We start from the raw sequence: 16,261 nt of genomic DNA on the forward strand, positions 1-16,261 counted from the left end.
TTGTGAATTACTTATGCGATGAAAGTAGTTTACTTACTAAGTTGTTTTACTGAATTATTGTAAAAATAGTACTTACAGTATAAATTATAATTATAACATTCAGTATCTTATATTTAATTTTTCACATTTTTAAATAATATTCTCGACGAACATAATGTATACAATATGAGAAAAATAATATCATTGTTTAAGTATCCTACTGGGTGTTAAATATTTTAAGTAAGTAACTTCATTTTAGTATCCCGTATATCCAAGAAAAAATGTTGTAAAAGGGATGGTTTAAATAATATAAATATAATAAAACCCTTACTGTCACAATTTACATTTATACGTTCATACTTTATCACCCAAGTAATAAAATAAAGACCTACATAAATAACACATCCTTTTACATTCCCACCGCCATTTTGGCGTTATTTGACCTTTTTCCTTTTATATTTTCTTTTAATTACCAGTCCGCGTAACACCAACAAAAGGCCACAGGTAAAGGTGATACAAATGGGGGTAATCCAGGAATATTTTCATTCGCAATACAGCCTCACGGAGGCAACCCATCTCATTCGGCGTTCAATGCCTACGTGGCCCACCGCATAAATAATTAATGTTCCATGAATAACCAGTTGATCGAGCTCCCAGAAACTGTTTTATTCATCTTTTGCCGTGTTGGGATAGGCAGAGCATAGCCTCATGCTTAGTGATTTGCAGACTTTTTATATCTAGCTATTTTGGTACGGTTACAACTGTTGTATGGTTTACTGATTAACACGGATCTCTGCCGGAAGTCAACAAAAATAGCCTAGTGTTTAAGAAACTCAGCCTCTCGGTCGAGGAGGCCGAGGTTCAAATCCCAGACACGAATCTGATTTTTCAAAGTTATGCACGTATTAGAAATTAATTATCACTTGCTTAAACGGTGGAGGAAAATATCGTGAGGAAATCTAATCTAACACCGAAGATATTAAAAAAAAATCAATGTTGTGAAGTCTATCAATCCGCACTTGGCCAGCGCGGTAGACTATGATCTAATCCTTCTCATTCTGAGAGATCCGTGCCCAGCAGTGGAACAGTTATGGGTTGATGATGATGATGCCCAATGCAAGTTGGTGATGGGAGATGGTTTTGGAGGGTTTTGGTGAACTTGTGTAAAATAAAACGTGCAGAGTTAGAACCAATACTTACAGTTTAGTGAAGGTACCACAATAACTATTTTAGCGTGAAGTTCTTGCAAATTCATGAAGAGGTGAACCTATTAGTCCTCAGGAATTATTCTATAATAAGTTGGTTACAAATATCAATTGGTGGCATTGACTACTAATCAGATGGACCACATCGTTTGCTACTCAGTATTATAACGAAAAACACATCTACCTATCTGAGAACCCTATTGAAGGTGGTAGAACCCTTTGTGGTTCGACTCCGGCGGCACCACCGCCACACCTATTTCTACCTAATAACAGCAGTGTTAGGCGCTGCTGTGTTCCGGTTTGAGGGGTGTAGTTAGGGAGACAGACTTTTCCGAGGCGTTCCAGCTTAGTCCTCAGGGGTAGCGGCGCATCTGTGGCCGACCTCAGGTAGGAATATCTAATCCTATCTGGGGTTGATTGCTGATGTCCATGGGCGGCAGTAGCCACTTACCATCAGGTGGACTGCATGCTCGTCTGCTACTTCTATATTATATAAAAAAAAGATAGATCCCAATCCTAGATGACGTTAATTACAGATGACCATGGGCGATGGTGACTTATCAAAAGAAATCGTCTGCTATTTCAACTTCATAAAACTTTATAAATTATTTTTGCGAAGTTTTCATGGTAAAGTGACCGCTTCGGCTTTGAAGATGGTAGAACCCTTTGTGGTTCGACACCGGCGGCACCACCTATTTCTGCCTCATAACAGCAGTGTTAAGTGCTGCTGTGTTCTGGTTTGAAGGGTGTGGTAAGGGAGACATACTTATCCGAGGCGTTCTAGCTTAGTCCTCAGGGGTAGCGGCGCATCTGTGCTCGACGTCAGATGGGAATATCAAATCCTATCTGGGGTTGATTACGGATGTCCATGGGCGGCAGTAGCCACTTACCATCAGGTGGACTGCATGCTCGTCTGCTTCTCCTTATTATAAAAAAGGGTGTTTCACATCTGGGTATTTTACTTGTATCTACTTACGCCGAATACTGACAAATGCGGTACTTAGCAGACATTTCAATAATATGACAGCGGTCCTGAATAAACTATGCCCACACAACGCCTGTCATATGTGTATTTTGAATTACACTAAAGGACTAAAAGGAATACCAAATTGAATTTCGAGAAAAGAACCCTGTATAGAGTAAAGGGAAATTGCTTTCGGGCATATTACGTTACAGTGTTTTTCCTTTGGCCATAATGTTATTTTTAGTCGCTTTGCCTTGCATCCATAGATTATAGTAAAGATTACTCACTCCTAACAAGAAAATGTAACCAGTTTTGACAATTGAAATTGTCACTGTCATTTATGTCGTGTTTGGAAAATATATAAAAAATGTAGTTTTTAGAGCATTTACGATTTCACCGCACTTCTTTTTTTTTTTTTTTTTTTTTTGTTTCGTGTTTTTGCACCACTTAACTGTCGGTATTGGTTCGCGTAAATAGACCATGACAGTCGAAGACTTAATGGGACTAGGAAAGCCATTTTTCGTATGTGTCAGCCATTTGTGGCTTCCTTCAACTACAAGGCGATGAGATATTTATACTTATTTATGCTTGCATCAATAATAATTTTGGAATCCTTTGTTTACTGTTCATGAGGTATTTTGACTTAGTTCTGAAAAGCAAAACTAACCAACTTAAGGTAAATAAGGTAAGTTGCGTCGCTTGTAATTAAGTTTCGATTTAGTAAACATTGGAATTTGAGAAGTGATACTTCATGTGCATGTGCCCAAAGTTAAGGGTGAAATTTTATAATGATGTTCCAAAGTGATTTAACAGTTATTACGAAGGGTTAGAAAGGTATAGTCTTAAAGGGGAAGTACTACCGCGATATTTATAAATATTTCGAGTATTACGCAGGAAGCTTGCGAATGTCGGTTGTTTTGATAGAAAACTAATGAAGGTTTTTATTATATTGTGTTCCTAAGGGGGTGAAATAGGGGTTGAATTTTTTTTAATTAAAAATCCACAAAACTTGAAGTTTACTTTATTATAAAACTTTGTATGTAGCTTTCTCGTGTAAAATGAATCATTTATTTCACTGATTTTAAAATTAAACCCTAAGGGGTTAAAATTGGGATTAAAGGACTGTATATACTAGTATTATCTTATGATTTACGCGTCTGTAGTTTCTGGAAAGCTAGTCATATATATTATCCACTTGAAATAACCATTTTCTTCAAATGTAGCTCTGTCAGGCATCTACGAGCCAGGATTAGATGGATGTACAGTCAGCTTCAGATGTGGATGAGTACATGAATATTTCAAAAATACCTATACGTTCGTAAAAAGCTGAACACCCCTAGCATCATAATTAGATGAACATCGTAGTGTCAAAAGTAGATTAATACTAACGCGTCAAAAGTACCTGAACATTGTATGTGCAAAATAGCTAACGTTTATTTATTTATTTATTTTACCACGCCAACAGCTTAACAAACAAAACTTATAAACTATGATATTATACATATATAACTGTTCTATTTATGTAAGGCAATTATACGGGTGTACAATTTACACATGCCATGCTCAATGACCTCTGTGGCGCCTCTCAACGGGTAGGTCTTAAGATGAACATGGACAAGACGAAGATCATGTCTAACGTCCATGTCACACCCATGCCGGTCGTTGTAGATGGCGTCACACTCGAAGTTGTTGACGAATACGTTTACCTGGGACAGATAATCCAGATGGGTAAGTCCAACTTCGAGAAAGAGGTCACTCGTAGAATCCGACTCGGTTGGGCAGCGTTCGGGAAATTACATGACATCTTCTCATCCAAGATACCTCAGAGCCTGAAGTCGAAGATGTTCGAGCAGTGTGTGTTGCCAGTGATGACGTATGGTGCCGAGACGTGGTCTTTCACTGTGAGCCTTATACGAAGACTCAAAGTCGCTCAGCGAGCTATGGAGAGAGCTATGCTCGGTATTTCCCTACGCGACAGAATTCGTAACGAGGAAATCCATAGGCGAACGAAAGTTACCGACATAGCTCTCAAAATAAGCAAGCTGAAGTGGCAATGGGCTGGCCACATAGTTCGTAGGACCGATAACCGGTGGGGTCGGAAGGTCCTCGAATGGAAACCACGTCTCGGCAAAAGGAGTACAGGACGCCCCCCGACCAGGTGGACTGACGACCTGAAGCGGACGGCGGGTAACCGCTGGATGCAGACGGCCCAAGACCGGTCGGAGTGGCGCAGACTAGGGGAGGCCTATGTCCAGCAGTGGACCAGTAAAGGCTGATGGATGGATGGATGGACAATTTACACATATGACATGTTATTGCTTATTTTAACGGTTAACATAATATCGAACACAATGTAATACTTGACACAATGAAATATTATGAGGTAATTAATGAACGTAAATACAAAGACATTAATTTTACATTAATATTTGGTTAGCTTCTTTTTCAAGACAAGGCTTGTATCATGAAAGAACGTTACTATATGATATGTCACTTTTCAGCTACTTTTAAAACTTTACGACGTTCGTCTAATTATGGTGCTAGTTGTGTTCAGCTACTTATGAACCCTTGGGTGTAAGGTATTTGGAACCTTAATATGTTCATCTACTCTCTAGCGGCTTAAGGGGGAGGGGCGGTCCACCCCGGGCCCCTGTTACTAGGGGGCCTCAAGACACAGTTGCTAAAAAAAGTCATCTGAACCAAAAAATCTATGTCATGTGTAGCATTAGCGAAAAAAAAGGTCAATGAATCACAGGCGAACTTTTTACACTGGGGGCCTCCATTCCCGCCCAGGGCCTCCAACGACCTTAGTCCGCCACTGCATCTACTTTTGGAGCTGACTGTACATTGAATTATTAACGTACTACTGTTGAACGACCCTAAGATTTATAGCCACAACTTAGTAATGGATTTCTTAGAAAGATTACAGTAATCCTGACATAGACTGACTCTGAAATTTAGGACCTTTCTGTTTTTCTTTGCTTCTATTATCCTTAATAATAAAGTAGTTTTAATTTGCTATTTATTTAAGTAACACCGACTTGGTGTAATTTTTTTTATAATATAGGAGTAGCAGACGAGCATGCAGTCCACCTGATGCTAAGTGGTCCGCAGGGTAAGGGTCTTATCTCAAGCTAGTCTGGTCGTGGTCGGGGATGGTCGCCACATAATGGCAGGGCTGGATTTAAGGTAGGGCAACCGGGGCGGTAGCCCCGGGGCGTCCACAAAAAAGGGGTCCCCACAATAGAGACGTCGGATTTTTTTTAATTCCGACTAGTAAATACTAGTAAAAAAAATATTTTTTCCTTTGATATTTTTTTCGCTATTTTACCTTTATTTACAGTACTTTGTACAAACATGAATGCTAGAAGAATCTACCTGCGTTTCACAATAAAATATTTATTGAAAAACTCACCTGAAAAAATTGTTCATTTTATTCGGAAAATTTGGGGCCAGGGGGCCTCCACTCCTTTATTGCCCCAAGGCCTCTAGACCTCTTAATCCGGCCCTGCATAATGGCTACATGGTATATTATAGAACCCTTCATAGTTCAAGTTGGGAGTTACCGCTGCCTTCCTTATTTCTGGTTTCTGGGTATTTATAACGTTATAGGTGGTAAAAGCCTTTGTGGTTCGACGCTAGGGCACTGATTGGGGGGTGTTGTGTTCTGGTTTAAAGGGTGTGGTAAGGGAAATATACTGGTCCGTTGGTAATGGTCAAGGAATTTCGCGGATATTTATTATTTTAACAAATTTGAAAGGGCTGAAAGCTGTTTTGTCCTTGTTTAAAATTTTGTATTTTTAAACGTAGTAAAAATAGAGATAACGTAACCTTCACATTTAGCAAAAAAAAACAATTTAATATAAACATTCAATAAAAATGCGGATTCGATATTCTTGGAGCTAAAATAAATTAAAAAATATTTTGTTGGCATACACGTCCAAATATCTATACTAATATTATAAAGAGGAAAACTTTGTTTGTTTGTTTGGTTGTAATGTATAGGCTCAAAAACTACTGGACCGACTTTAAAAATTCTTTCACCATTTGAAAGCTACATTATCCACGAGGAACATAGGCTATATTTTATGTGAAATATATTTGATAAATAGATTTTGAGGCGTTACAAAGTTTGCCGGGTCAGCTAGTTTATAAATTTGTTATTAATAAATTGTTTATAAACGAAACCAGATTATAATATGTCGTAAAATAACAAGTTTAGTAATACTGGAGTGTATCTTGTAGCCTTGGATTTGAACCCGGACCTATATCGCGGGAGGCGTAACTAAAAACACTGATAACTTCTACTATCAGTATTATATATAATATAAACTATTGACATGTAAACAGCAGTGACGTAGTACGAATAGGCAACATCGTGCAAAGTTCAGGGTTCGAATCCCAGATATGAATTTTATCTTTCTGAATTAAAGGAAATAGGCTATCTATCCATCGTATTATAAACGCGACAACAACAAATATCATACAAACGAAGTCAAACTGAATGTGTGAATTAAACTTTTACTCTACAGTTTTCGTAACACACAAAAAATAATAATTTTCGTTTTACAAAATATACGAATTTAATGTCACATTGTTTCCTCCTTTCATTATTCCCAATTGACTTGTCATATGAACCGCGATTAACTTGATACGATAAAATAAAAAGCAAAAAAGAAGAATAAAAAATTGAAAGGTACGACCCATTTTAGGACGACTTCACGTATTTCCTGCCTAATGCCTGCCTAAATAACGTTCCAATTTATTTTTCCTGGTAGCAACACAGAGGCCCACCTCAGACAAAACTCTAATCTTATCGGGGATTGATTGCAGACTGGGCTGCAGAACCCATTTACCAGCAGATGGACTGTATACTCGTTTTTAACTCCTATATTATAAAATACAAAAATAATTATCACTAGCTTTAACGGTAGAGGGAAACATCGTGAGAAAACGTAAGAAATTAAAAAAAAATCTCAAAGGTATGTGAAGTCTACCAATACGCACTTGGCCAGCGCGATGGACTATGACCTAATCCTTCTCATTATGAGAGGAGACCCGTGCCCAGCAGTGGGACAGTAACAGATTGACAACGATATTATAAAAAGTCGAAAAACTTTCACTTCAAGTTAATTATAAGCATAAATTATTTTAACTTCAACACAAACTTTTGATATCTTCCAATCTTATTTAAGCAGCTGTGATCCCAAAAACGTAAGCAGTCTGCAATTATACGTGTTTTGGTTATGACGTCAGTAGTCTAAACACACAAGGGTTTAAGAATAAAGTATTTACTGTTTGTAAACACATGTTTTTGGACATGTGTGGACCATATGGACGTCCTATAGTGCAATACGTGAGAATTATGTACAGTTTCAAATAAAATTACGTACTGAATAAAGTAATTTTTTGTTTATTTGTACGATTTTTAGGGTTCCGTAAAGAAAGCGTGAAAACGGAACCCAATTACTAAGCCTCTGCTGTCTGTCAGAGGACTCTATCTCCTGAGTATATCTCTATACTCTCCTATAAGGGTGGCCGCTATTACAACAAATACTGAAAATAAAAGGGGTCGCAATGCAATAAACAGCTAGTTTTCGATGTTTTTCCAACACGTTCATCTAAAAACATTTTTATAATATAGACTATATAGCTAACAATTTTACATATATACTAGCTGACCTGGCAAACGTGTTGCCATATAAATAAAAACATGTTAAGGGTGAACAACCTTTATCACTTAGGGGTATGAAAAATAGATAGTAGCCGATTCTCAGACCTACTGAATATGCATATAACATTTGGTGAAAATCGGTAAAGCCGTTTCGGAGGAGTACGGTAACTAACATTGTGACACAAGAATTTTATACATAAGATTATGCCTACATAAGGGTAATGTTTTCGAGCGTACATACCTATGTAGCATAATTATGTACTTATGCTCTTGTCGCAGTTGAGAAAAAAAACTGAATAAATATTTAAATACGTGCATAATATTTGCAATAGTAAACTTATTTATTTCCAACAGAATAATATGAAGAGCTCTACACAAGCAGTCCGAGAGTATTCAGTTGCAAAATAATTGGACGAATGCTTTATTGAAACGTTTTAAATATTTAACTGTTTATAAAGTGTTTTCGCAACAATATTTTGAGTGCATCCAACATTAAAAGATATATATTTTAACGACATATGGTGTGGTCAGATTCGAAGTGAAAATAATTATGTATAAATAAAACTGGAGTATCAAATGAGTTTGCAGTCCTGTACCCTTACCAGGAGTTTTTTCGTTTCGACAAATATGACTGTTTTGGTATTTGTTTACGTATTTGCCCATATAAATTCCAGGAAATCGTATGGGCCAATACGATTTCCTAGTTCTGACACAATCCGCTAGGGGCGCTGATTGGATTGATTGGGCGCGCGTTATCACGCTCATGATTAAAGGTCTAATTATAATTATATAAGTCGGCATCCACATCCTGCCACCGAAATGCAGAATTGTACCCTTACCATGAGTTTTTACGTTTTGACAAATATGACTGTTTTGGTATTTGTTTACGTATTTGATCATACAATTCCCAATCAGCGCCCCTAGCTGATTGTATCGGAACTAAAGTCTCAGTAACATTAAATGTCTAAAATGACAAAATGGCGCTTTATGTTTTGTCTCTCTTTTTTAAGAACATGTGAGGTAGACAAAAAGACTTAAGCACTTATTTATTGTTACGTTTACTCAGTCTATTGAAGCAAACGGAACAGAATAATGGATTGACTAAACGTAACGTAAAATTGTGGGATGTTTTGAAAACTCATGGTAAATCAATAGCAATGATGAAGAATTTTAAATGGCATTTGAGTTACTTTTAAGAATTTTAAATTTCATTTGATTTTTGATTAAGTTTGACTTCGGCAGCTTCACCGCCACACCCATTTCTGTGAAGTAACAGTACTGGGAAGCGCTGTTGTGTTCTGATTTATAGAGGTAGGGAAAACATACAATGCAGTTACATACAATACAATAAGTTGGAACTGAGGACTACCTCAGGAGTATTGCACATCTGTGGCCGACTTCATGTAGGATTCTTATCGTAATAGGGGTTTGATTATAGGCAGTAGGCACTTATAATCAGGTGGACTGCATGCTCGTTTGATAATGTACCTAACCACAAATGTTTATGTTAGGTACATTATCAAATTGAAATTGAAATGAAGAACAATTTCCCAATTAATTTGAAATGGAGAACTTTAATAAGTACCTATATTTCGTCGAATCTCAAATTAATATTTGGTTTGCGTTTAATTACGAGTACGTACGACTTTGGATCTCAGTGTCGGGCGACTGTACAATTAAAACGCACACAATTTGAATATACTCGAAGTAAACATAATATCCCTAGACATGTTGATGTATATTTGCTTTCCCGAAAGCTCTGAGATAAAGTAGGTTACATACGAGCGACAGACACGCGATAGCCTGTGCTGATAATCGTCGCCGACTGTCGATATTAGTCGCTAACAACAGGCATCGACAGTACGTAGCGGTCGCTGACGACAATTTACGTAAATCTACAACAGTCAGTGGCGGTTGTAAGCTGTCGCTGCCTGTTGTCTACGAACGAAAAGACACGATTTACAATCATTTTAGAAACAACAACCTGTTTATTATTTAGACACAGGCTACTCGGAATAAGAAGGATTGATTATAGCCACCGCGCTGCCTAACTCCGGATTAGTTTAATTATTCATTGAGAATTAAAATTACCACGAGTAAAATTTGTCAAAAATTATTGTTTGTATTATTATGTAAATTCGACTCTGTAAAATTATAAACATTTTTTTTCACGTTCACTTTTCATTTCACTTTTTCATTTCACTTTTTTCTATAACACTTGTCCGCGTGCAGTTACGTCTGCACTTTCCACTCACAACACACGACACGACAACGACTGTCGCCGCCTGTCGTTAGCGACTACAATTGTGAACTGACGCTCGTATATTATAACTCTTAGAGAAATACTCGTGGTTTCCAGCAATTGATATAATTGCACGTTGAGTGGAAAATCGCTTTCAGGCGATATTCTTTTGAATAAAATAAAGGAGTCTTCTCAGTAAAGGACCCCTGTACCTTTTATGAAAGTTTGTTAATTTCTTTCCTTATTTAAAGCTTTGATATTTAATTCTGTAAGATTTTTATTCACAAAAGTTGAATCCGACATGAAATATTTGTATTTAAATAGAATACCGTCGTACTTTAGAATGTGAATTTCTGAAAATTATATTTCAGGAATTTAGACATCATGGAGAACTTTCATGTCACGCGAGTTTATGATAGCGTGCGTGACTCAGCCACACTGACACGCGTGTGTAAATTAAGTTGCTTTTGTCTGTCCGTGACCCGATGACAGGAAAAGCATCTACCAAATTTCTCAGAAACCGCTGAATATAACAGTCTCGTTTTTTTCACAGGTAATTAGAATATTAATGTGCATTTACGTACCAAATCTCATACCTTTAAGTGGAAAGATAAAGAAAGATATGATAGAGATAAAAACACCTTAAAAACTTGTACGCGTAGTATTTGAAGGTGGTAGAACCCTTTGTGGTTCAACTCCGGCAGCACCACCGCCACACCTATTTCTACATAATAACAGCAGTGTCAGGCGCTGCTGTGTTCCGGTTTGAAGGGTGTAGTAAGGGAGACAGACCTTTCCGAGGCGTTCCAGCTTAGTCCTCAGTGGTCGCGGCGCATCTGTGGCCGACCTCAGGTAGGAATATCTAATCCTATCTGGCATTGATTACAGATATCACACTCCGTGAAACGATAGGATGCGATCACGCATGCGGAATATACTGCATTGGGGACGAACCCGTGTGACAGGAAAAAGGTCCTACAAGTATATTATTTGACTATTCCAAATGTCATCTTTAATTAATATCGAATAATATTACTTGTACGAGTATTAGTTGCTTCTTATTGTAATAGTTGCCTCTGGACAATTAAAATTGTATATTTGCTAGCACGTGGTGGCCTATTACAAAACCCTGCTTCTGCGTAGGTCGTGCATGAGTAGTAGACAAATAGATTGTTGTTTTTAAAATTCAATTGCGTAATTTAGGTTTGTGTGGCCATCTGTCGACGAGTAGTAGGAGTCGTTACAGTAACGCCACGTTTAGATTCTTATGACTTTTATGTATGAAAAAGGTGGTTTATTTTCTGTTGACTTATACCCAATTTTTATTACTATTTTTTCCTAGACAAAGGCTGTCTGAAATAGCTTGCTTTTGGAAGGTTCCCTACTGTATCAATTTATTTTTCATAACATTGTCTGTATGCATTTTGGTTAAGCTTACAAATAAGGAACTGTGAAAAGAGCCCTGTGCCAAGTGAGATATAAAAAGCCTTGCAATCAGTACAAATAAGAACAAATTGCATTGTACCAATGTCAACAGCAAACTAATATTCCATCATATCTAACGAAGCTCCCTGCGTCTTCCATCCCCGACGTACTCAGGCTGTAATGCAATTTCCTACATCAAGTGTAATTTATAGTCTATTTCAATTTCTAGCGCCAGGGGAGGTGGGGGTAGACGTCCGAGTTTAATCCGATTTTATGCTGGAAATGCGCTCTTAATATGAGTTTCAATCAACTGTCCCAATTGATGTTCTGATCAAGTTAGTGTATGTTATTATATCAATATTCGATATCTTTTTAAACTATTAAATGGTGATACCCCTTTTGTTTACGAGGGGGAAACGTTCAAAAGGTACCCGACGACGTGGGAGCGGTGCCGGGTTATGTGGGATTTTTACCGCACTTAAACCCCCCCGGTGGCCGTCCTCAGCGCTTGGTGGAGTACTTGGGGATCTCTGATGGAACACAACTGGAGTCTCTGCCCTGGGAGGACCAGTTTACGCTCCTCCCGCATACCTGTTGTTTACGACGGTATGCGGCCACACACACCGCCGTGCTTCCCGGGGTTGCTTGCTGGACGTTTCGAGCTCCCTCTCATCAACAAATGGTGATACCCCTACGGTTAGACTCGGGAGGTATTTTAGCAAGGGAATCACCCACTGGGCTAGGCCCGGCAAAGGCCGCGTTCTAAGGTTCTCAGTTCGGAACTTGTATATGTACAATTTGAGAAAACTTCGATAGCGTGATTCAGAAACGTGTAGCGCCATCTCTTGACGAAACAGGAAGTCGACACAGTTCAACTGTGACACCTATTTCTAACGGGTAAGCAGTTGCGTTTTGGTTGAAGAACAGTAGCTTTGCGCTGCTGTGTTCCGGTTGAGGGGTGTGGTAAGGGAGATATATTTAGCTAAAACCTTTTATCTTAGTCCCTAGAGGTAGCAACGCATTGGCCGACCTCACGTAGGATTCTTATATTATCTGGGGTTGATAACAAATATCTAGTGGCGGCAGTAGCCACTCGACCGTAGGTAGATTATATTGTCGACTTCAAGCTTATAAAAGAGGCCTTTCTATTTAGTTTTTTAGACACATCAGACACATTTTTGGGGTTAAGTATTTTATAACCTTACCTAATTGCTTCTTTGTTATTTCAAATTTCATTCAAAAAAAGTTATATACGCGGTCATAAAAGGTAACCCAACAATTTCTAAATCAACCCCTGGAGCCAAAATATATTTACAACATAAACAAAATCTCTATACGATAATTTCCCTAAGGTATGTATTGAGTTATCTTTCTGATACAAAAGTTTACATGAATAGTAGAGGCTTGGTACTGCTACAAATATGTATAGAAATTGATTTCTTTCTTGCGTTCATAGAATATGCCATTATTGTGGTAATTTCGATTCTATCTGTAATGTGAAAGCTTTGTTGATTTAATAATATTATCTACTAGCTGTACCCCGCGGTTTTACCGCCCGTTACCGCCGTATAACCCGCGTTAAAAATAAATAACGCGGGTGAAACCGCGGGGCACAGCTAGTTCTAAAATATAAGTAGTCTAAGTTACTCCTTATTACATCAGCAACCTGCCAATAAAAGTCCCGTCAAAATCGGTCCAGCCATTTCAGAGATAAGCCAGAACAAACAGACAGACAGACAGACAAAAATTGTAGAGAATGTTATTTTGGTGTATGTACCGTATGTATATTCATATGCATGTAGTAAAAAGCGGTTACTTTTATATTAAAAAAAATAACAAAAAAATAAAACCAACTTCTATGTCACTACAAAGTAAAAAATAAATCAAATAAATGTTGGTTTAGTACATAGTCCTGAAGTCGGTGCTTATATTGAACACGCCGTTTTATTTATATGTATAGGTTTATTATATTTTTGAAATTAATTTATTTACCTAACGATAAAAAATATCATCTGTAATTAACCCTAGATAAGACTAATCTTACATGATTGGCTACGGATGTGTTGGCCTTAAGGACCCTGAGGACTAAGTTGAAACATCTCGGATAAGTATCCCTTACGACCCTTACATCATCATCAACCCATCAATGTCCCACTGCTGGGCACGGGTCTCCTCTCATAATGAGAAGGATTAGGCCATAGTCCACCGCGCTGGCCAAGTGCGTATTGGTAGACTTCACATACTTTTGAGATTTTTTTGTAAATCTCTCAGGCATGCAGGTTTCCTCACGATGTTTTCCTTCACCGTTTAGCAAGTGATAATTGAATTTCTAATACGCACATAACTTTGAAAAATCAGAGGTGATTTGGGATTTGAAAAAATATACCTATCAATTTGAAACTCAGTTTTAATTACCAGCATTAAAATTACAGAAGGAGAGCATTCTATAATGAGAGCATGAATACAAATTCATTTGTAACAGCTTTGTAACAAACTTATTCATTTTGTGGTCCTTTAAACTTGTAGAACATTTAAACTTAGCTATTTTGAAGTGAAGTCTGACCTTCTTGAATATATTACAGTACGTAGCAAGCTTAATTTTGACGACCCGCGTGGCGGAGCGGTCACCATGCCGGTCTGACGCGCGAAGGGTCCCGGGTTCGATCCCCGGCCAGACAGATATCTAAATGATGAATTTAGATTTCTGTTTCTGGGTCTGGGTGTTTGTGTATTTGTCTATGTGTGTGTTCATGGCACCCACGTCACAGGGAATCCTAGTGTGGGGCTGTGAGTGTAGAAAGCGCTTAAATAAAAAAAAAATAAAAAAATTATAATGTAAGGCTCTGTAGTGGCTAGTAAACCTTATTTTTTGTAATAATATTAAATTAGCAAACGAGGTGTTGTCCACACAATAGTAAGTGCCACCCATGGTCATCCTGAACTGAGGCTGCTAAAACCAGTGGCCTAACTGCATTTAAATGATTTTTGACCTATCTGTATTTTCGTAATTTAAAAATGTTGTATAGTCCACATAAAACTGCTAGTCCGCTCTGAATATAGAAATGAATCGCGTCGTCATAGTAAATTGTATGACTACACCTCCTCGCAACAACTTCAGAGTGGACTATACACTTTTACTTTTCTACATATTGTAAATCGTTTTTTGTAGTTAGGCTACTCTAGTTCTAACAGCCTCAATTAATCCCATATAAAATTATCTTACTGGCTGCCGGCCAGAGGACTATATTATGATATGTGAAGTGATTATACTCGTATTTAAGGTGTCCATGAAATGAAATGAAATGAAATGAAATACATTTATTTTGTATAGGCCAACGGCGGCACTTACAAATTGTCAGTTACAATATTTTCTTAAACTACTACCGGATCGGAACGCGACCTCTACTGAGAAGATCCGGTAAGAAACTCAGTGGGTTTGTCTTTTTTAATTTTAAAAATAATAATTCTCTTTTTCATTTTTTTTTAAATGCCATTATTTTTTAAATATAATTAATAAAGCATTAGCTCCAGTATCTTGCTTTACATTTATCTAAAAAAAAGAAGTTTGTTCAGCAAGATACGCTACACTTTGACATTTTCTTAATTAACTAATAATTTTGTTATTGATCAGTCCCAAGTTGTTTTATTATTAATATAATCAAAAATTTTATAATAAGCTTTACGACTAAGTTTGCTTTTGATAATAACTTTAAATTTATTAATTGACAAATTTCTGATTTTGATAGGCAGTTTATTATAAAAACGTATACATTGACCCACAAAAGAATTACTTATTTTGTGGAGACGAGTAATGTGTACATGTGTGGCAGTAAACAGTTATCATCAGTTGAAATGTTTGCTTCTTAAATCTTAAATAGAAAACGCGTAAATGCTTCTTTCACATTATAAAAAAATATTAAAATCTACACGTGTTTCCTTTATATACACACTTTCATATAACTGATGCGTGTGTATCTCATTTATATACTGCGATGTCATCTCAGATATTGAGATCAGAATAATATTAAGGTGTCAGACTCTATTTTAATAAATTTGCAGGTAGGTAGCATAGATAAGTAAAGATTACACACTCCTAACAAGAAAATATAACCAGTTTCAACAATTGAAGTTCTCACTGTCATCTATTTTCGTTTTCGAAAAATATTAAAAAAATGTAGTTTCTAGATCATTTACGAATGAAACGATATTTATTTGCACTTTTTCTTCGATATCGTGTTTTTGCACCACTTAACTGCACATGTCGGTATTGTTCTGCATAAATTACACCATGACAGTCATGGTTTCTTTCAACTACAAGGTGGTGAGATATCTATACTTATCTATGGTAGGTAGTGCCAATGGGTTAAATCTGAAGATGGTAGCATTCTATGTACTTCATGAAAGATTAATTATGTTTGAATGGAGGTAAGTAATAATTGGTAATAGGTTTAGGTGGTATAGACCTTTGTGGTCTCCGGAGGCATTACAGCCACTCCTAGTCCTGCCTAATAATAGCAGTGTTAAGTGATGCTATATTTGAAGGGTGTGGAAATAAAGACATACTTATCCGAGGAGTTCTAAACTATTTTTTTATAATATAGGAGTAGCAGACGAGCGTGCAGTCCACCTGATGGTAAGTAGCTACTGCCGCCCATAGACATCTGTAATCAACCCCAGTATTACGGACGACAACGGCCTAAGAATTTAAATGTAAATGTTGATTAATGTAACTTGTGTATGTAATTAAGACTATGTAAATAAGACATTTTATT

At 37.2% G+C, this 16,261-nt stretch overlaps 1 protein-coding gene across 1 annotated transcript in view; it reads right to left on the reverse strand.

Moving 5' to 3' along the window:
- Positions 1–16,261, reverse strand: part of LOC140746040 (calcium/calmodulin-dependent protein kinase kinase 2) — a 216,432-nt gene that overhangs the window by 124,152 nt on the left and 76,019 nt on the right. The gene's annotated exons all lie outside the window — the stretch shown is intronic.

Source organism: Epargyreus clarus, unplaced genomic scaffold, assembly GCF_041222505.1.
Source record: "Epargyreus clarus isolate Ecla_fem2 unplaced genomic scaffold, WU_Ecla_fem_2.2 ptg000012l, whole genome shotgun sequence".
In the NCBI taxonomy this organism is placed as follows: Eukaryota; Metazoa; Arthropoda; class Insecta; order Lepidoptera; family Hesperiidae; genus Epargyreus; species Epargyreus clarus.